Source organism: Neodiprion fabricii, chromosome 6 (assembly GCF_021155785.1).
Source record: "Neodiprion fabricii isolate iyNeoFabr1 chromosome 6, iyNeoFabr1.1, whole genome shotgun sequence".
Classification (NCBI taxonomy): Eukaryota; Metazoa; Arthropoda; class Insecta; order Hymenoptera; family Diprionidae; genus Neodiprion; species Neodiprion fabricii.
Genome location: NC_060244.1, coordinates 8,628,080 through 8,650,576, shown reverse-complemented (window position 1 = coordinate 8,650,576; position 22,497 = coordinate 8,628,080). Strand labels below are relative to the sequence as shown.

The 22,497-nt window shown below is 38.0% G+C and overlaps 1 protein-coding gene across 2 annotated transcripts in view; it reads right to left on the bottom strand.

Annotated features, from left to right (window-relative positions):
• LOC124184619 (brain tumor protein) overlaps positions 1–22,497 on the bottom strand; it is a 154,718-nt gene that overhangs the window by 49,343 nt on the left and 82,878 nt on the right. Inside the window, exon 1 of one of the 2 annotated variants that reach the window (XM_046574542.1) lies at positions 6,967–8,808. The exons of the other annotated variant lie outside the window; for it this stretch is intronic. The gene's annotated coding sequence lies outside the window, so the exon portion shown is untranslated. Of the gene's footprint in view, positions 1–6,966; positions 8,809–22,497 lie in introns of those variants that run through there. 2 annotated transcript variants of the gene reach the window in all.

Below are 22,497 nucleotides of genomic sequence, written 5' to 3'. Positions count from 1 at the left end.
TAATAATCGAAGTGCTGCAGCGTGATTTATCACAAATTAACATAAAAAATATGAATAAAATGTGAACTATCAAATGATCGCGATATTCCACGTAACGTAAAACGCTGGTCTTTTCAAAGAATCTTTTTTTTAAACCCAAGCAAACTTTTTATGGCGTGCCACACAGAGAAATTTTTAGTTCCAGTTTTAGTTTTTTTAGTTTAGTTTCTGTTACGCGTACCTCGTTTTTCGTAATTCCAACGATATTCAAACAGTTATTTTAACGATACCTGCTATACGAAATTTTTCTAATTGCTATAACAAATGAAATTTTTTTCAATGCTCGGCGGAGAATCGTCAATTATTTTTTTCCGAAACACTCTGATATATAAAAATGCATACGCATACGACGATGTTCGCGTACGTATAACACGTACGTAGGTATGATCCGATAAGAATCCGGTCGTCGTATCGTAAACTTCCTGTAGGTCGCATATAAGGAAGGAAACACGCTTCTGAATAGCACGTCGAGTTATGCACGGAGAGACGTAATTGAGCGTAAGTATAAGCAACGAGTTTCCTTGCGCAATCGTTGTTGAAGTTAGGCGCGATAGAACCGACGACACGTCGAATTACTTCGCATGCATGCATTACCGTGCGTCTGACGTATGTGGGTGTCGAGTTGTTGCGTGTATAAATCGTCCGCGTGCGATGATAAAACACGCGTGTGCGGTTCGCACTTTCTCCCGCGCTTCGAGAAGCCGATTTCCATAGTTCCCTGCATGCGGCTGCACAATTGCGAGGGTGGCAGCGGCGTTTTTCTCGGTCCAATGATCGCCCGATTTTCACTTTGCATACTCGACGTGTTTATCGGCAAGTGACGCAACTTATTGCCGCCACACGTATAATGCGATATTAATTTTTCCCAGCATTTATACGCGCACGTTGCTACGTGTAGGTGTTTTGTTTATCGCGTCCTGATTTCGGGAAAAATAGAAAGAAAACGGCAAAGAGAGCGAGCGAGAGGAAACTGAGAATTTGGAAGGTAAAAAATCAGACAATTTCAACAAATAATTTAAATTTACGACGATGATAAACCGTCAGCTGTATTTATACGTGCAAATTTAGTATATTCAATTGTTGCCTGATGCTAAACGTTGTTATACAGTAATAACTTATCGTAAGGATCGTTACTGCGAAATGATGCAGAAGACGAAAGGAGAATAAACGCGTAAAATAATCACAGCGCTCTTGATACCGCGAGTTGCGTTAATAAAGATTTTTAGATAGAGTTACGCATAAATTAAATTAATTGGAATCCTCTTTGGAATCCACTTGCAATAAACAGCGATGGGAATTTTTTTTCAGTAAGACTCGCCTTGTTCATCATCTGTAAATGATATTACGGACTTGTGATATGAATAAAACAGGTGGAATTATATATGAATACAATATGTAAACGGTGAATTAATGATTAATGCCTGATAACTTGAAAAAACTAACAATACGAAACTCAGAGGATCAATTCTACGAACTTTCTACTTGCTTCAACATATCTCAACTAATGTTTTTCCAGATTTTCGTTTCTCTCTCACAAAAAAGAAATGCGGAAAAGAGTGAACGAAACAAAACGGGAAAGAATTTAATACGCCGACGGTAAATCACCTGAAAACAGTTAAAAACAGTCAACTATCGTACGCAGACAAAAAATTTTGGTAAATTTCCGACAAGGACCGCTTCGGTTATCATCTTTTTTTTTTTTACAGACCATCACGAAGTAAAGAAACTCGCGACGCAAACAAAAAAATAAAATAAATAAATCAATAAAAGATAAAATAATCTCCTACCAACGTTACGATCATTAAATCTTACATCACCTTCAAGTTACGCAACAAAAAAAAAATCAACAATTTTCATCAACCGGCGAATAGCGATGATTTCGTAAATATGATATCAGGTTTTATGGAAATAAAGAAGAAGGAAAAACCCTTTTGTTTCTAAACTCAACACTCATTGAACGGCGATCGAATTGAGTTCGCAATGAATCGAAGATTGAATCCCTCGACACGTGTCGTCGTTGTTGAAACGTGCAGGGTGAAAAGTTTTAATGACAATAAAAAAAATAAACGCACTGTGCACACAAACGTTATAATACGCGCGATTCACCTACTTTTTTACCATTATTATTATTATTATTAATAATAACCTATACTTCATAAATTATTATTTCAGCTTTGTTTAGTCAAGATGCCAGATATTAAAATATTTACGATGCTAGTTCCGATTATAGTTGCTTGTATCAAGAAACCAAAATGTTTCACGTAATATTGTGTTTTATAAAAAATGAAAAATAAACAATCAAACGAAGCAAGCTGAAATTCTTTGGTGGGTCTAATAACACTGTAGTACATATAATTATACAAAGAATTAATTAGGCTAATCTAATTTTAGGTTATCGTTTCACCGATGATTCGTTACATTTCCTTTATTTTCGTATATGACACGATTCGCGTACGAAAAAAAATTCCAAATCGCGATTGCCTGCCGATAAATGATAAAAAAAATAAAAAATAAAAAAAAAATCGTCTTACGAATCTGGAATCTTAGACGAGCTTATTTTACTTGTAAAAAAAGATAATTACGAGAGCAGCCGGCTGGCTGCTGTCTGATGATTGTAAAGAAAGATAGCAAACGAGAAACAACGCTGTTGAAAGTTTTCTTTTTCTTTCTTTCTTCACAGACACATCTGTATTACGATGTACACAATGTCAAGTTATATAAATAAATATACAGACAGATGTGCCATTTTAAATAATTATAAATCCACCGAGTTTAAGCACAGTCGTCAAATTTATTCGCAATCGACTAAATTGACCGAAAAAATACGTCAGAAAAAAAATAACGAAATCCGAACAAATAAACGCAACACATGTACACGAATAACAACAAAATATTTTCATAACTTATTTAACGTCTGTATAAGCAGTAATGTAACATTTTTTTTTTTTTTTTTTTTATAATTCAACATCATCGGCAGCACTCGATGAATTGATTGTCATATTTTTATTTTCACGAAGAATTATTATTTATATGTACAATCAAAGCCACTTCTGATTTACGAATTTATGTATATTTTGCCGTAACAACTTTTTCTTTCTTTCAAATTTTACCGACAATAATTTGATCTTTCCGATATTTAAATGGACGGTGGAAGGAATTAAGTTAACATTGCAAAAACAAACACCAAGAGTAACAATTCAACTGCGCGAATAACGTTCGCGTTAAAATTATCCCGTCGAATCATTGTCATAGATTTATTTATGCACCTATCATCGTGTGACAACATGTATACACACACACACACACACACAGAGGTATTGAACATGTCTGTATATTTTAGCAACGAACCAACAACTTGTACGCGTTCGTATATACGCGTCATTCGGAAATAAGAGAGGCTATAATAATAGGTACGACGCAAAGAAGAGAAGAGTTCGATAACACCGTAAGGCTGAATTCCACGTGCAGCCCTGAAAGTTCGTTCGAACATTTGATTAGAGGTCAGAACAACGGTCGAATGGTTCATGGCCCAATCAAAGAATAAAACAACACACACACGCGATTCCGAGATCTTTTTCGGATAAAGGATTTAGATCCCATCCGATAACGATTCGACTTTATTCGCCTGTCGCGACGAGGAACAACAAAGTAAAATTGACGACTAAATGGACACGGAAGCAAGTCTACGTATACATGCACATATAATGTGAATATTGAGATGAAATGGCGGTAACCAAAAATTGAAAGCGCAATTTTTATTGCTATTACAATTTCAAGACTCGATGCTGCGTGGTTCACTTAAACGGGTTTCTCACCATCAGAGGGTCCAAAGAATTCGGAGCAAATAGTATTTTTTTATTTATCTTTTTGTCAATTCCTCTGAAAATCTTTCCAGGTTGAACACAAAAACTTGTCGAAAATTTATATTCAGAGACAAATATCTCACGATCAGTATTTTCCGTTTCTCATAAAATATGCTATCTATGTATCTGTAAATATAACTATCAACAACTATCGACTATCTCTCTCTCTCTCTCTCTCTCTCTCGTCATTGCACGCGCACAGAAAAAACGACGCGTATAAATAAATAAATAAAAAAAAAAAAAAGAAGTCACAAAAACCGAGAGCAATAGTAAAAAAGATACAGAGGAATAGTATACAGACGGAAATGGGAAAATAAATGGAAAAAAATAACGAAATCCGGAGAGGCGCCGAGAATTTGGATATATTTATTTTCATTCCGCTTTCGTTCTCTTCTCCTCCGTTTCGTTCCTTCCGACCGCGTTGCGCACATCGCCGCCTCAATCCGAATAATATATATCCAGAATCTCGAGATTCGATAAGAGTTTCTCGAGAATATCAACGGAATGAGGGAAACTTGGCGAGTGATTTTTTTTTTCAACGAGATGATTATATTCAAACCAGCGTCAAATTATTGTATAATTTACGTTATGAAGGGGGGGGATTGAAATCGAACATTTATCGTTAGTCATTAAAATATTAACGTTCCTAACTTCAGTCTCATGACTAAAATTCGTCTGTCTCTCCCCTTCTCTCTCTCTCCTTCTCTCGATTTTCCACCCACTCTACTTCCGCCCCTTTCGTCGCCGCCGCGTCATTTTCCGCGATTCGACGTTAATACACATTGCCAATATCAATTCTCGTCTGTTGTTACGAATCGCAAACAGTGTGAGTTAGTTACAGATTATGTAGAATACGGAAACTCGCAGCAAAGCTTGCACGATCGGTAAAGATTACTTCTTTTCGATATAAATTATTCCGCAAAGGAGAACAAAGAAAAAAATTATTTCAAAATTCAAAAAACAACAACAAACACCGTTATTATTACACTTGATGCATGACGCTGAAAGTAGCAATTAATAGTGAGAAAGGTTCCAGGATACGACCTAACGATGAAACTTGGCAGGATTATGCGGAAAGTGAATGAATGTTTCGGAAAGTGAGCGTATGAATAAATTCACTGCCTTGATGGGGGGAAATAAATAAAAATTACGTATGAAAATAAGAGATTGAAAGAAAATCCAAACGCGCGCGCACACACACACACACACACACACCTAGTCACGCTATTATTTTGAGCTAGAATTTTGTAACTGAGCGTGAAAGCCTGACGGTGTCCAAAAATACAAACAGTTGTGTACATTCCGTACCAAGTCCCAGCGGTGTTTAGTATACGTGTATATACTGTATATATAGAGGACAACAAAACATGTACGTGACATAAGTCGGAAGGATGGGTCGACGACACGAGTCAATACTCATTACGTACGTACAACAACCTTTTTACTACGTTACGACGCCGAGGCTGATGATGATGATGATCATGATGATGATGATAACGATGACGATGACGATGCGTACCTTATAATACCTCCGGCAGTTTTTTTTTTTTCTAATTTTTATATTCTAATCTTTTTCCTATTCTATTACCGAGAAATTGGAGAAGTTGAAGCAGAATTTCTTTCAAGGAGAAAAATCATTCTTTTCAGAATAAAACACACTTGACAAATTCAAGTGGAAGAAATATTTATCAACGATTTCAATGTTCGTATATGAAAAAAAAAAATATAATAATAATAATAATAACTCACTTTATTGACGAATAGATTCTAACATACAGTGGATACACTATTTTTTGCCTGTTACCCGAACCTCTCGACCGATGGAAAAAAAATTGTTGTAGTACGCGTGTCGGAAGACAATAATTTGAAATGTTAAATCTAGGAGACTCATTGTTGAAAAGGGTTATAAACATATTATCAAACTCTTCGATCCGACGACGATTAAACGAGAATTCGATAAAGAATAAAACTGATTGCGAGTGTAAGCTGAGATATTGGACTCGATCAAACGACATTATTCCTTTTCAATAGATTGTATAATTTCTGCAAGGCGATATTCGACAATTGTTTTCTTACTTTCTTTCTCTATCGTTATTAAACATATATTAAGAAAAAAAAAACAAGATCCCGGGAATTGGCGTTTATCGTTATTCGCTCATTAATGCGTACAATGACACGAGAAATGTATGTATAAAAAAAGTATTCAATTTAACCACCCGAAATTCGATGATATTGAAGTTGGTAACGTTATCGTAACGATTCGTGCCGAGAAAAAACCGTTATTTCGCCATTTTGGAACTGTTTGAAATTCGGTAAAGCGTAATAAAACGAAACATGCTCATATTTAGCAAACCGTGTTCCTTCAAAATTATTGTAAAAGCAAGAAAACAGTAATTTATTCCCAAATCTTTAGTTACGACAACGTAACCAACTTCAACCTCTTGATATTCCAACAATAAAAAAAAAACATTTTTCTAGCAAAGCGTCGCTAATTTACGAATTATCGTTAACAGACTAAACTGGAATCAGAGTCAAGTTATCAAAAAATCGTCACATCGTCCAGTTTACAGAGTTTCAAACAACTCAAAATTCAACGACACCTTTTCGCATATTCTAAACAACTTTTCCTGTCAGCTGAATAGTTTGCACAAAAGAAAAAAAAAAGAAGAAAAAGATTTTCCGCTAATCACATCGATATTCGGAAGAAAAAATGCATCGTTTGAATCGAACCGACAAATTCCAACATCGCTTCAAACGACAAAAACAAAGAGTATAAAATTTCGATTCGGTCCAATGTTGACGTTTCTTTCGACGTCACTGTGAAAAAACGGGGAAAGAGGTCTCAACTAATCGCCTCGCGTCTCTCGAACTTGGTCACCAAAGTTTTTCAAAGTTTTTCTTCTCACACGCAAGCGAGCAATAATACACATATGTATTTACATATTTAATATAATATTCATCTTACATATAAGAGAATCATCTCCGTCTATGCCGGCTTGTTGTCATTGAGAATAGACGAACAGAGAGAAAGCACACGTGTTACACTGATCGATTTAGTACTCACCGTATATACGAGGATAATCCGTAGCCAGAGAACAAAGGGACAACAGAATCGCACAAAACCCAGTGGATATTTCGTAGAGACGATACAGAGCTGCAAGCCAGCCGTTTATAGCCAAATTTATATATATATTCGTGATATAATATTGTAGGACACTTTTGCAAGACGACGCAGTTTATTTTGTCTCCCTTTTAAAATTCAATAATATTAATGTTAGTATTATTGATATTATTATTATTATTATATTTGGAATTTTATTCTCTCCTCGAGCCACTCGGAGGGGGAACCAACAAACTGTTTACACACTGGATTTTAAATAACTCACGAAAAAACACACACTGGTGAAAGAATTTAACAACAAGAACAACAACAAACAACAACAACAATAATAATAATGATGATGATGATGATGATGATGATGATGATGATAATAATAACAACAACTCCTTCTCACAAAATTTCTAATATCCCTCCTCTTTGATTCGTAGTAGTAGCGGTAGTTTTTTTTTTTTTTTTTTTTCGTATTTGTTTTTTCTTTAAAAATTATTTATCTTTATTTCGTCGTGAATAATTAAGCTTCCGGTCGGTTATTAAGAGAAACAAAAAATCTTTTCTCCAATTTTTCGTCGGTTTCGCGCACCTTTTTTTCTTTTTTGTTTTTATTTTTTTGTATTATCTTAGGCACACAACAACAACAACAACAATATTTAACTTTCCTCGTCACAGGTTAGGAAAGAAAGAAAGAACGAATTTCGTTCAACGTTCTCACTCGGAGTCCGAAATAAAAATCGATTACACAGAATGAACGAACAACGAGAGTCTCTCGCACACAAACTCAGGTTTAATCCTCCCGGCCGGCGATTTTGTCAACGAAAGTGGCAGAACGAACGATGGCTTCGCGACGTTTCTTTGAACTGCGTTTTCTTGTATAACGTTCACTCCTCCTCATCCACCTTCTCCGTTTATTAGCCCGAACGATAAATGATGCCGTAACAGCCAACGAACGTAACCTTATCTCCTCGGTCGATGTTCGTTATTAAACGATGCACAAATAAGTATAAACGCACCGTAATTTTTTTCCCGGCAGCCGTGACGGGAAGAAGGCCGCGGGGATCTCGTCGAGTTTTGGTGAAAGAAAGAAAATAATAGAAACAAACGAGGAAGAAAAACAAAAAAAAACGCACGGAAGAGGTTAATTAAAACAAATAATAAGAATTGGATGTATGTATAAAATGAAAAGGAAACAACAAGCGTTGAAGACGACGAAGGAATGACGAAGCGTGGCGCGGTTGGCCGAGGTTAAAACTGGACAAACGACGATCGACACACCGCACACAGGATACTCCGAAAAAAAAAAAAAGAACGACGTAAAACGGTCCGTCAGTTGTCGATGACGATGGCGGGATATTCAGTCACTTTCACGTGGTGTAAAATTAATATCTTTTTCTTTAAACATCCAGTTTATCGCTCCGAAAATAAATCCCCGAAACGTAATGGGGGGAGGGGGGTTTATATTATCGTTGGACACTTCGAAATTCTCTGTGTGTATCTGTGTGTTAAGGGGCGTGGGGGGGGGGAACAAAAAAATATTCCCCGTCGAGAGCTGTAACGACGACAGTCTTTATTTATTTATTTATCTTTCTTCGTTCTGTCGGTTTTTTTTTTTTTTTTTTTTGTTTTCAAAGAGCCGAGGAGGAGCGCGCGGAGGAAACTAGTCGAACGCTTATTCTACCGCTGCTGCTTCTGCTTCTGCTGCTGCTGCTGCTGCTTCTACTTCTACTTATGCTCATGTCTATCCTCTCGTGTGTATATCTATCGTCCCGTACCGTGGATAACGTGCGAACGATACCGCGGTCTGTTGGTAACTGAGTAAGCCTCGGACGAAACACGTTTAGCGCCGCCGGCCCGGCCTGAGGAGAGGGGGAATGCCGCGCCGGCGACAAATGGTGGGGGAACGGCAAAGGGCGAAGTGGTGAGAAGGAGGGCGGGAGGGGGGAGGAACCAACGAACCGAACCGCTTTGCCCCGCGCATTTCCCCTACTCCCCCCTCCCTGCCGCTAAGCGTGGCGTCGCCTCCTCCTCCTCTCCCCCCCCCCCCCGCCCCCCGCCGCCAACCGGCCGACGCGAGACTCGGGACGTCTACGCGCTCCCTGCATCTTTGTTCTCTCCCCGACTCGATCTCTCTCTCTCTCTTTCTCTCACGTTTCACTCTTTCTCTCGCCCTCTCCGTTTGTACGCCTGTCTGCTAACCTTCTACACTCTTCCTGCAGGCGTTTGTCTCTCGACTATATCCTCGAGGACGCTTATTATACACACGCTCCTCGAGCCGCTACTACTACTCCTGGCACCTTCTCCTGTCCCGATCGTCCTGGGCCTGTTTCCGTTGCTGATAGGCGATGTTGCCGTCGGTGATGCTTTCGCCCCCCCCCCCCCCCCCCCCCCGCCTCTACTTCGCCCGAAGGACGGAAGGAAAAAAATAAATAAATAAAAATAAATACACCTGAAATTGCGTATTTTCGATACTACGATTCTTTTTTATAACCGTTTTGGAGGGGGAATTTTTGTTAGTCTTGCGATACATTCGGTATTTCTAACACATTTTTGGGAACTTGAACCGCCATATTGAATTTATGGTTTAAGTAGGAAAATATCATAGCATAGACAGCAAATTCTTGTAAACAGAGTTTTGGAGATTCTACAAATCTAGTTATTGCCAATTTTGGTCTAATGTTTGAAATGGGCGAATTTGTTGACGATAAGAAATTCCTTCTTAAATTCAAGATGGCGGCCGAAGCTGATGCAGAATCTGCTCGAGATTCTGGATTTAAAATACCAATGACCCCCCCATCCCTGACATTCCGCAACAAGTACAAAAAAAGAAACGGTATAACAAGTATCAATTTCGGAGCAGCTGATGTCGCAACGACTTTTTAATGAGAATTCGCAATTTCCAATTACGTATTGATCTGTCTGTATTATAATTGAGAGTTGCCACTTGTCAATGCAGGAAACCTGGGAAATCGTGAAGAGACAGGTATTTTTATTCCGCCTGGAAGAATAGTGGAAAATCGAGGGAACTTTGCGTGCAATTTATAGGAAAACTAAAGCTTTTATATCGAAATACTTGCATTCCAACCTGCGCAGTATATAATTCCTGATTTAGTTTTGAGTGGAAGATGAAAAATTTACGTTTGAAGACGAAGTAAAGAGACTTGAATAAATTTGTTTTATTCATTATTCGCTTTTTATAATAGTTATATAATAGTAATACTTAAAGGTACCCTCTGTGAATTTTTTCAGATTCTTTAATATACTTGTTTCGGGAACGGTTTTTTTTTTAACCCTTATAAATACATCATCCAAAATTCAAATAAACCATCGTTTTTATTTTATCATGGATTTTGGTGATTACTTATCCGAAAATGTATTGCAAACGACTCGGCTGTTCTTCTAAAATTTGATTAGTGACGTTTCCATGTGTACAACCCTGAATAAATATTTTGATGAATCTATGTTTTCGTTTCAATTTCACCAACATGACCAAAGATACGAATTTAAAGTATGGGCGAAAACGAGTTTGTAAAACTGAAATATAAATTAGCTAAAAATTAGAATTTCGCTTGAAATATTTTATAATTTGACGATGAGTTGAAATATATTCATAGGAAAAGTTGCTCACAAGACATGCTCTCTCTCTCTCTCTCTCTCTCTCTCTCGAAGGTTGATTCTGTATAAAAAAAACAGCTTATATACTTTTACCGAGGTTTGTAAACAAGAAATATTACGTATCTCTTCACTGCATTGCAGAACAAACCCTGCCGTTTGACTCTGAATCACGCCGCAGGAATACGGTAGTTGGTATAAGTTGGAATAAATTGCGGCTAGAAAAATTGCAAAATTACAATATTCACGTATGATAAAGTTGCATTCGACGAATATTTATCGGTTATAAAAAATTCAGTACTTCGTCATCCACAGGTTAGCTTCCCTCACTCGAGTTTCGCACTCACGTTGTTATAACGTACGCGTAGTAAGATTCTTCAGAATTTGTTTGTTTGTTTGTTTACTCATTCATTTATTTATTCTTCCGTAAGTCATTGGTCATCATTTACAAAGGCACGAGTACACGAGTAGAGGTTACAAGCATGTTGACACTGCCATATTTAAACTTGGCCCAACTAATCGTGCGAGTTTCTTAAATTCGTTTCTCATCTTCTAATCCCGCACCCGCATAAGAGCGTTTCTTCGATGGGTAAAATTGTAATATACGGACACAAGCGTGACGCATTTATTTGATTTATCACCCCGCAAGTGACAGTTTCGAAAATTACCGATGAACTGACTCGAGATAAATAATTGAGGAATAACGACCGACCCCAACGAACCGGGTCAATTTATTATTTACGATCAAGTTTTATCGCAATCGTACAGATATTTAAGGCGTGGACAGCTTGATGGAATTCCACAAATTACGTTATACGAACCGAAAATAAAACATCAACATAACATAACTTAAAGATATTGCGTAATCATCCATAAATTTTTTCCCTATTTTTGATTCTAAAAAATTTTACGCACCGTGAAGTGCTCCGATTCATTCTACATGAACATTAGTTTTTCATTTAAATATTACCCTTAAACTGTATATTTAAACACTTGTTTCAAAGTGTAATATCATTTTAGAGCCTTGTTGGATAAAGTATTTATGAAAAATCGATCAGACCCTTTCACGTTGTACAACATTTTGTAGAATATATATATTGTATATACATATACAATTACATTTACGCGTATAGCTGTGGCGACGTTATTGTAATATCGCTGCTATTCCACCCGGGGGTTCAATTTCGAAATAGGAATTAACCCCCCGCTGTTCGCGAGGTACTTTGATGTCGGGGTGAGGCTGCAGGCTGACTTTTTAACCTACATACCCGCAGCTACGCCTTCGTTACATCTAGGTAGACGTATCTACGTGTAAAACTTAACTTAAACTTGCGAGTTTCCCTTCCTTTTTGGTTACAAGTTGTAATCAGCTCATATTCGGCAGAATTCCGAAACAATGTTATCCGCACTTCACTGACCTTCGATTTCAGATAAGCATATATGTAAACATACATGACACTTTGTCGGGTAACCTAGGTTTGAAGTTGGTCAAAACTTTCCAGGACATAATATTTACCATCGTCGCGAGCCCCTTGTTCTTGCAATTTATTTATGTAAAAACATTAACTGAATCCCTTGTCTCAAATCGGTGCAATCGTAAATCGGAATGAAAGATTTTATGTCTAAATTTGACAAATGTTATCGGAAATAGTGTGATTAATCCTAGAACGGCAACGGGATGGTGAAAAAACATCCCACAGGAATTTAAATTTCCCGCCGCAATCGAACAGCTTACCTTATTCGAATCGAGACACATCAATTTTTGTTTCCCCATTTTTTTCTGAACTCGCGCAAAAATTTTTCGATCCACTTTTTTTTTCTGTAATAAAAAACGAGGAAAATCAGACCCTGCAGAAGTTTGGGGTTATTTTTCATCCCCCCGGTTACTGGAATGAGTAGAAATACAAAAAAAAAAAAAATTACGTCGTCGTTCTAGGGTTAATTTCGTGAATTTTTCACAAGAAGACGCGGAGACTTTAGTGAACTAGAAAGCTACGTGATAATTTCCAAAAGTGCCTCTGTTTTCTCATTTTTATTACTCTGTTCCGTTCGGGGTTTCTAGTGTTACGTTCTTACAGATTTTCATGACCGAAGGTCTCGAGACCCTTGAAGCCCTTGAGCTTGCCGGAGAGTTTGCGCGGCGTTAAAACAGTTTCTCCATTAATAGTAGCTACTGGAGGGGCTACCGCAACTTGGGGTAAGAACTACCGGCGAACAGGGGAGGCATTGGTGAGAGAGAAAAGATGAAACGTCTACAGGGTGTTCCATTTTGAATTAACGAGAAGCGGTAAAAACGACACCTCCGAAACGCACCCCGGATCTTAAAAATACAATCAATCATCTCGCGTATGGTTTTGAAAAGTTTGCGAATTTGAAAAGAGACGCCAAAAGCCGACGTCACTTTTGCCTATCTCTTCGTCGCGATAATTTCATTGCCTATACTGTATATATATATATATATATATACACATGAGCGAAATTGACATTTTATGTAATTTCCACAATCCTCTATTCGAAATTAATTTGTACAGCCGAGGGATGCTTGCAGAGCTGATCAAAGAAGTCCATTCGATATTGATGACAATGGTACGAATATCGCCTTTTTGGATTTTCCCAAATCGTAATTAACTCTCTCAAAACTCCGAAATTCCAACAAATTGGCTATTTGGATAGTTGAATCGTGAACGCGACACCGTGTATGCGACGAAAGAGGGAATTCAGTTGCTGCATTTCAGTCGGGGAAAACTCGACTGCAGTGGCTCGGCTGAATTAAAACTGGAATAGGTACCTACGCCGAGAAAACTCCAGGTTTTTTCTCCCTCCCTCTCTCTCTCTCTCTCTCTCTCTCTCTCTCTCTCTCTCTCTCTCGACGCTCCCGCGTTACTTCAGAGTACAACGAGTAGCTATATACATAGCTATGCCGCAGTACTTAATACTGATTGTGAATACTCGTGCTCGGTGCGTCTGATCCTGCTGGGTATAAACTGTGGGGTGTATTACACAGAGTTGTATAACTTTTTGAGCTGGGTGAAACGTAACGCGCAAGCTCAGACTTTCAAAGCGTAATTTACGTGAGTCAGACTGAAAAAAATTTCATTCCATGTAGTTACTAGAAAGTTTTAGTAGAATTAATATCGTTGTAATAATGGTCTAAATATACCGTTCGACTTGTTTTACTATAAATACCTGTTTACAGTATAATTGTTATACTAGCCAATATTATCGTTTTCATTTACACCTGTTAAGGGGTAACACCGCTGTAGGATTTTGAAAAAACCGTTTTTTTTTCTTTTTTTTTTATAAACAATACCTTAAGGCTATAACAACAATATCCAGTTGATCCTCTGGTAAAAATATTTTTTTAAATGTTCAATTCTCGATTTGACGCAGTGTCTCGATGCACTAAAAATTTAAACACATTTGTCTGGAAACCACTTTTTTCAAACTGGGAGGAGAGATTACTTGAACACAGTTGCAGTGATCGATTTGAAATATTAACAGCAGCTTCGCAATTCCATTCTCTGTAAAAGTACGTAGCTATTTTTTTCTGTTTAATGTAAACTTTTTTTTCCGTAAGAAACTTATTGCTTATTTTTTGGTCAAAAATCCATTCATTTCTTCAGTGGACCATTTCTACGAAATTTGATGAAAAACGAAATGTATTTTACAATTTTTTGCACGTTCTTCCCGTGAGGTAGTTTTATAAAACGGCGATTTTAAAGATTGGCTTTGTCACCGCCACTTTGCATCAGAATGATAATAAAAAATATTGTTTTCGTACTTCAATATGTGTTGAATAAACTCACTGAAAAGAAATCCTATTCCGTTTTCCGTACTCCGAAAATAAACCTTCAAAGTTAGGCCTTTCTTCGGCCGCTTCGAGGTAGACTTATTTCTTAAACATAACACATTTTCATTTTGTACCCAGAACTATGTTTTTCGCTTATGTTAAGATAGAAATGAAAACAGCCGAGGACCGTCTAGAAACCGGAACTCGGAATTTGTCTTGGTGTAAAATAACAGTTTGGGATGGCGTGAGTTTGTTTAATGTTTTAACCGGTTTACGATATCCTTAATTAGGGTGTCCTGGATTTAGTTATTTATTTATTTTTTCTTTTGACACCAATGTAAACGTTGGTTTTTCACGTACGAAGAATATCCTAAACAAAGATGAATTTTGTAGTTCTAATCCGCAAGGTGTCTCGCGCTTTCATTTTCCACTAAAACAACGTTTGAAATATATTTTTTTACAAAGTGAGACGTTTTATGAGTATTAAAATTGCTCGGTGTTCGTAACCGATTGAATATTTGAGTGGTTATGGAAATCAATTACGTGTTTCGTTTGTCAAATAATATTTATGATATTGGTGAAGAATGTCTACAGAGAGAAAATTTTAGTTTTCTTTTCAACATTCTATAACTTCTGTACACGATTTTAAGCATTTCAATTCTTCCATTTGAATTTAATCGGCGTCTAAATCGAAGAGACGTTGTGAATTAATTTATGCCATTATCTCTGCAAATAACGAGTTCCGACGACAACGTGCTTTTGTAACGTGTCAATCAGCTCGACGCAATTCTATTTTGACGCACTGAAAGTTGAAACACGAATGAAACGAAGCTCTGTAAAATCCCCAAAACTTCACTGTACAACAGCTATTGTACGTTATACATATATGAGGATTTCCATGTGAATACAACCAACGACGTCCAGCCCTCACCATTTTCGATTTTGTTCAAAAAATTTTCCGCAATTGTCCCAATTCTGAAATACTACCCTGAATTTTTTCAGATTTTTCATTCAGCTGCTCGATTATTTATAAATATTTAAAGTGATTTTAAAACTCTCTAAAAATTCTCAAAATATGTATTTTCTTTTCCAAGCCTTCCAAAATCGAACATGATGGACCCAATTTTTTTTCCATCTTCTTCCGGCGCATTTAATTATTTTGATCAACTGAAGCATTGTTTAAACGGTCTGAAAATTCCCCAAACTTCTATTTTTCACTTGGAACATTTCTAGACCGGTTTCATTATGAAATTGATAAAATATTTTGGGTGTGCCAAAAAAATAGAGAAAAATCGCTCCGTAATGAATCCACTCCAAAAATGTCATCACTAAAAAATAAAACTTTTGATAATATTTCGGGAATTTTCCGACCGTTCAAAAATATTTTAACTGACCAAACAACTGTTCGGAATAGAAAATACTGTTTTTGAGAATTGTTTGAATATCTTAAAAAAGGTTCTCGTCAAAATAGCTAAGCAATTAAATAAAAATTGTGAAGAAATTCAGGGTAATGTTTCAGAGTTGATACAATTGCAGAAATTTTTTTAAACAAAGTTAAAAATGGCGAGGGTCGGACGTTCGTTGGTTTCTCATGGAATTTCCCATACGTATGTATGTAATTACACGCACAACCACCATATGTGACACAAAGCATCTCGTACGCCGCGACCATAACGCGCAGGTATGATTTAGAAGAGGTGCGGAGAACAGGTACTGTTGCTTTTTTTCCGAAGGTTACTTTTCTCTCCTTCCGTTTTTGTTCCTTCTTTTTCGATCGCTACGCGCGTATCGGCTTTTGTGAGATCGAGATGCGGTTACTAACCGAGCAAAGGAATAAGGGATCCGAGGCAGGTTGCTGCCAGACACACATCGGCCTGCCTCCGAGTCTCGAACCTTCCGAGCTCATCTTTCCCGGATGGTTTCTCAACAGCTGGTTCTTGTCCCTTAACTTCAGCCTCCCTAACAGCTGAAATTATTTTCTCGAAGCCTCGAACTTCGAGCCTGACGTTGTGTCACGAAAATCTCAAAGTTCCGAGAGCATCGATAAGGAATTGAAACGTTTTTATTCTTCTCTCCAAACTCTAGGCAATCGATCGCTGCTTTTACTTGAATCGTCAAAATCGTCGCCAACTTTTTGCAGAATTTTAAAAACTTGCACCGTGGAAGAGGAGGAAATTTAAACAGATTTTTTTGATTTCACAGAATTACGACACTGACTATACAGCCACGTTTTCGACATCTGATTAAAAATTTGTCGAATAAAATTGAAAGTTTCAGAGACTTCTATGATCAAAATCAGTAAGCTGATTAGCTTCGAAACCGCTGAATATTCAATCGGAAAGATTGCGTTTTTGAGAGAATCATTAAAAAGTAACAGAACTTGAATATCCCGGTCTTTTATAAATATTCGTTTGTTCTATAAAACAGGTGCGAGTAAAAAATCAGAGAAACTGGAGTACTTATTGCGGTTCAATTGATTCAATCCGAGTTTCAAGCTTGTGCATAACGTACACCTTAATTTCTTACTTTATAAACGATGCAATTGTGAATGCTGCGGAGTTGCTGACTTGGAATTATCCTTACCCGACAGTTCTGGGTTGGTGTAATTAAATTATTTTATTCATTCCCGCGTTAAAACTCGCCCGGGAGAAAATCGAACTCGATAGATTTTGATTTTAATAGCCAGCCTTCAGACCTGAGTTACTTCATTGCCTGTACTTCGCAAGTCTGCGCAGAGCTCAAGTCCAACGTGTTTCTGCATGTACAGAGTCGTGCGGATAGTGATTTATATCCTTGAATAACCGGCGGATTTTCATCAATCAGAATTACTCGCTCGCGTTGGTATCAGGTGCGCGGGATTCAAGCTGGAAATAATAAACTTTCGGTCTTAGTCAAGTCTTGTCTCAATCGCGGCGATGAGATAAAGTCGGGGATAAAGCGAGAAAATTAACGTCTTAAAATCCGACGTCCGCGTCAGTTAGGTTGGTGATTTTTTACCCCACGACCAAACAAGTTTCAACTATTAAACAAAGTCTGGTATTTTATGCCGTACAATTCGAAACTTCTGTAGATATTTCAGGCTCGATCCGAGGCTTGGGAATTTTTATAGTCAACTTTTTTTTCGAATAATCATAGTAAAAAATACGGGATGGGGGAGAAAAAATACCGGTGAAAATAAACCTTGGATATTTGCGATTAATTTAACTTTGATGAAAATATCTTTGACCAATTTTTTTTCTGCATCGATACGCTCGAAGCCTTTGCTGGAAAAATCGTTGAAAAAATTGTGCTTTATTTTTCAAATCCCTCCATACAATTACGAGCACGACGAGCGAGCAGCGGCACACGGACTAACTCCGTGAATGGGATGCCTGATAAAGAACGACCTAATTACGCAACCCCGAGGCTTGAACCACGCTCCGGGCGATTAATAGCGCTGCGTGATCCGAGATCCCTGCACCGTTCCCAAAATTGGAAATTTACAGAATTACGCCGGAACGTGGATCATCAATTTTGTCAGTCAATAATCTGAGTTTATTTAGGAAATTGAGAATCGTGAAAAAAAACCTTTAAAAAATGTTCAACAATGTTATTTTTGCCAGTAATGGTAAAACGACTGAAACTGCATTCTTACCGTGAAACAGAAATGAATTTGAGCAAATTTTAACAACACAAGCTGAGATGTCAACGATTTGATAAAAGAGTTTATAATTAAGTAAGTAGAACGCTAAAAATTATTAAATTCCGGTGTTTTTCATCAGCTTATAATATATTTGGATTCGTTTTACTCGCTGACAAGATCGTTAAAAATTGTCTGAGCAACATTCGGGTAATTTTAACAAATGTAATCGCTGACGAGCATCATTTTTAACGTACCTTTGCAAATCCATCTCTATCTAATACGAATATAACCGCTGGTAAAATTTTCTTCAATCGATCTCTAGAGATCTCTATGGTGATGAAAATAATTCCAAAAACATTGCTTTCGGATGAAAAACACCAGAGTTCACTCGTTTCTAACGTTAGAATTGTAAAATCGTTTCTCAAATTCTTGATACCTTAATTTTTGTCATTTTAATTTTCTAAAATTCATTTCTGTCGCCTATATATAACACAGCATTTTTTTTCGTTTGCGGAATTTCTCTAAGCAATTCTTTCTCTTCTCCTAACTTCTGATTCAGTCTGATTTATCCTTATTGAAGTCAGCGCGTTAAACTACTCAAGAACAACACAGAGTCCAAATTTAAAACAATGAAATTATAAGAAGCCTTTGCGTTTGCGAGGAAGTCTTGTGTATTTTTCATTTTCGAATTCGCATCAGGCCGAAGGGCAGCAAGTTGGTGGAAAATTTCCAAGAATCATTTCTCTGAACAAGCAAACACGGACTTTCCACGCCGTTAAGGTTTCTCGAAGTCTCGCACAGCGCAGGTACTCGATTATCCTTCGAGGAGGATCAGGTATGTATCTTCCTCGACGAGCGGCTGATCCCGAAAAACCGGGCCTCAACGGACGTCCCAATTTCGTTTGCCTTCAGCCGGGTGTAGTCCCCGTTTTCCCGCACCTACCGCACGGCCTCGAAGGCATCGGACCAGGATCAAGTCCTCAGGGAGTCGTTTTACCCGCCATGAAGCCTTCCCGGGACGGAAGGCGAAGAAACATCGAAGAAGTTTCAAGGAAGAAAAATGCCGAGTGTTCGAGTGGCCGAAGCGCGTTGTCTACGGAAAGAAAGAAACTCGGTGTGGCGAGTGGTCGCATTTAAAAAAAATTCTGATTAACCGAGTCAGAGATTTCTTTACTATTTCAAAAGATTTTCATTTGAAAAGATGATATTACAAATGCAGACGTGTTGAAAGAGGTTGAAAAAATTCATATGAGCCAAAAATTCTATACATTTATAGGTTGCGTAAAATTCTATACAACTACAAATGAAAAATTTTATACGAGCGTAGATCGAAAATGAAAAAAAATTCGAGATATTAAATTAGACACTGAAATGGTAATGTAGTTAAAAAAGATTTGAATTGATTTTAAAACATTTCAAATGTTTCAAATAATTTTCTGGTCATTCGAATACCGTATGCGTCAAACTTCGAAAGGTTTCACGGAGTATCGAAAAAAATTGTGATATCAAAGCAATTTCAAAGGGTTTTGAATCAATGATGAGCAGCGTTCAGCAGGCTTCAAGGTTACAGTTCATCATGAAATACATACTAGATGATAGAATAAAAAATTACATACAAATATCGTGTTATCGATTCGATGACAGTTGAATAGATTCGGAAAAATGAATTGCTGGAAGCACTTATACGCTATTCTAGTTGCATGTAATAAACATACTAATATACAAACAGTTTATCCGTTATACATGAAATATGTTTATTCGAATGACTAAACCTTGTTATTTCGAAAAATGATAATGTTTAGTTGGCAGAATGAAATTCTTATCTTGCGAAATAAAAAGTTGTTTTACTTTTAGTAAAATCTATTCACCGTGAGTAAATTTTCATCAGATTCACATACAACCGATGCAGACGTTCAGCTTCCTCCAGCACTCCAATCTTCGAGGTGCGCAATAACGCGAATTTCAAATCCCATCGCAACCAAAGTGTGTGCAAATAACGCAGCTAGCATACAACGGAGGCGTTGATTCTCAGAGCGGTTGTGAAAACGTCGAGACCTGAACCGTGGGTCCGACCTGCGGCGAGACGGAATTTCGAGATGACGCTTAATTTGTGCTTGCTCGGAAAAATAGAGAGAAAGAGAGAAGGTAGGAAGAAGGAAGGCGGTCGAGTCGTTGTAACTTAAAAGATAAACCGAAACTGGCAACTGGCTGCAACGCGACCGGCATTAATCTTCCCCAAGCTACTCCCGCAGGGGATGTCGGCGTATACTTTCCTCCCAGGGTAGGTTCCGCAGCTTCCGGCTCCTTAAGAGACGACACCGCCTCCCGGATCGCCGATGGTTTCGCATCCTGGTAAACAGAGTCATGCTGCAGGGAAGTGGCCGGAAGAAGGGAACTTTTCTACCCCGACTAGCGACTTGGGAAACTTTTGGCAAATCGTTGTGTTATCGACAACGGTTATGACGGAGACCACCGATCGATTCGCGGGGTTTTCCCGTTTCATGACCGAAAGTATAATTTACTACCCCAATTTACGGTTAATTTTTTGCATATATGCAACACCCGATTCTTTTCAATTCTTCTGGTACCTACTACGGATATATTATATATATCTTAGCACTAACAGGTAAGCAATAAAGTTTCTCACACTCCTGTAAACCTCAATTTTGTAACGGGATATGTGTTTTGACTTAAGGACTTCGCAATAATTTGCTAATGAACAATCAATGTGCAAGAAACTAGGTTTTGTTTTCTTTAGAAAAAATCGGTTATAAAGACAATTTTTGTTGGATTAAAGCGAAATTTTCGTATACCTAGGCTTTTGCGGTTGTTGATTAAGAATCCGGTATGAAAATATTTAAATTCAAAATAGTGAACGACAAGTTCAAAATTTCAAGATTTTGCATTAAAAAAATTATCACTTTATTTTATAAGAGTGATCGAACATATTCTTGATGTTTCTTTTTTTTTAACGTGCCGTTTCCTTGAAAAAAAATCAGTCATATGTCCGATAATACAGGCCAACGAAGACAGATCGTGAAAACAGATTATACTTTCCCGAAGGATCTTGATGCGCGGAATCTGAATCTGATATCAATGAAGATGGCCGCCACATTGGATCCGCCATTTCAACTTCTCAGTTCTGACTGCAGAATCAGTGACCTCAAAAATCCCCTCATATTGATTTTTGTGTAAATTGAACGAAAAAAATCGAATTTAGTAAGAAATGGTCGCCACTTTGGATTCGCCATTTTGAAGTTTTTACTTCTGACTGCAGAATCGTAATCAGATTTTTCTGTTTCATGCAAATGAAAAATGTGCCACTAAGAGGGATAATTATCGAACTGATATCCTGTAGGATCACCTTTCGGTGAAATTATTAAACTGTTTAAAATTGACGGAGGCATCGGATAGACTATATGTATAGCATAAGGGTGTAATTCAATTGAGAATGACCAACCGACGTCGCAGTCGGTGCAGTCCGCGGTGCGGAACAGCCTGAAAGCGACACTGCAATTGACCAGCTGACCTGACAGCTGACCATAATATCGAATTGCCATGCAGGCATATACTACATATTTCGTAGTATCGCGACGTGTGACGAGGGTGGGGAGAGCGGTTATTTCGTAAGGTAGTAAACCCAGAAGTAGGTATACGAACCATAATTTTCACCTCTTTCTTCACTCTCGTACCTACCATACCTACCTCTCACAACGAAGGGTAAACTGGCAAATTGGCGGCACTGCTAATGCCTCTCAAGCATCGAGCTTTTGTGTGGCTTTTGACTAAACACACTCACGGTATCAGAGGTCTTGTACCAGGTGATCACGATTGACGGTACCTGCAGTTTCTGTTTCAAGTCATTGCGGGTTTGACGATGGTACGATAATCATGTTGGAGACAAAATGCCTCGTTCAAAGCTCAAGAATGTCAGTCTGCACTGCGGAGAGAGTCGAGTTTAATAAAATGACAATGTCTGTGGGGTCTGTAGGCATGACCGGCTGTAACGCACAGGGGAGTGCCCTAATTAGTATACCGTTGGAATTGACGAAGGGTGTGTTTGTATCCGGTAATAATCGCATGACGATTCCGTGAATCAAACATTTGATCGCGTGACATTTTCTATGCCTAGTGGGGGGAAAAAAAATGTAAGGAGAGATATTCTCGCAGGGTTACAGATCCAGCAGTCTTTTGCCGAAGAATGTGCAGGTTTGACGGTTGAATTTGAACTAGTACAACAGGCGTCACGCTTCTCGGGTCGTCTAAAACGTGAAGGTGCGCCACACGCGTGGTAAATTTGTCAACCAGCTGATAAAATACGTCGTTAGAAGACACGGAGAGCTGGTGTGGAAAAAAAGACACACAAATATTCCGGCACCTACGGGTGTCAAATAAATTCACCGAGTCTGCGGCAGGACTGCGGAAGCAGGTCGAACCTTCGAGGCATCCATGGGAATCC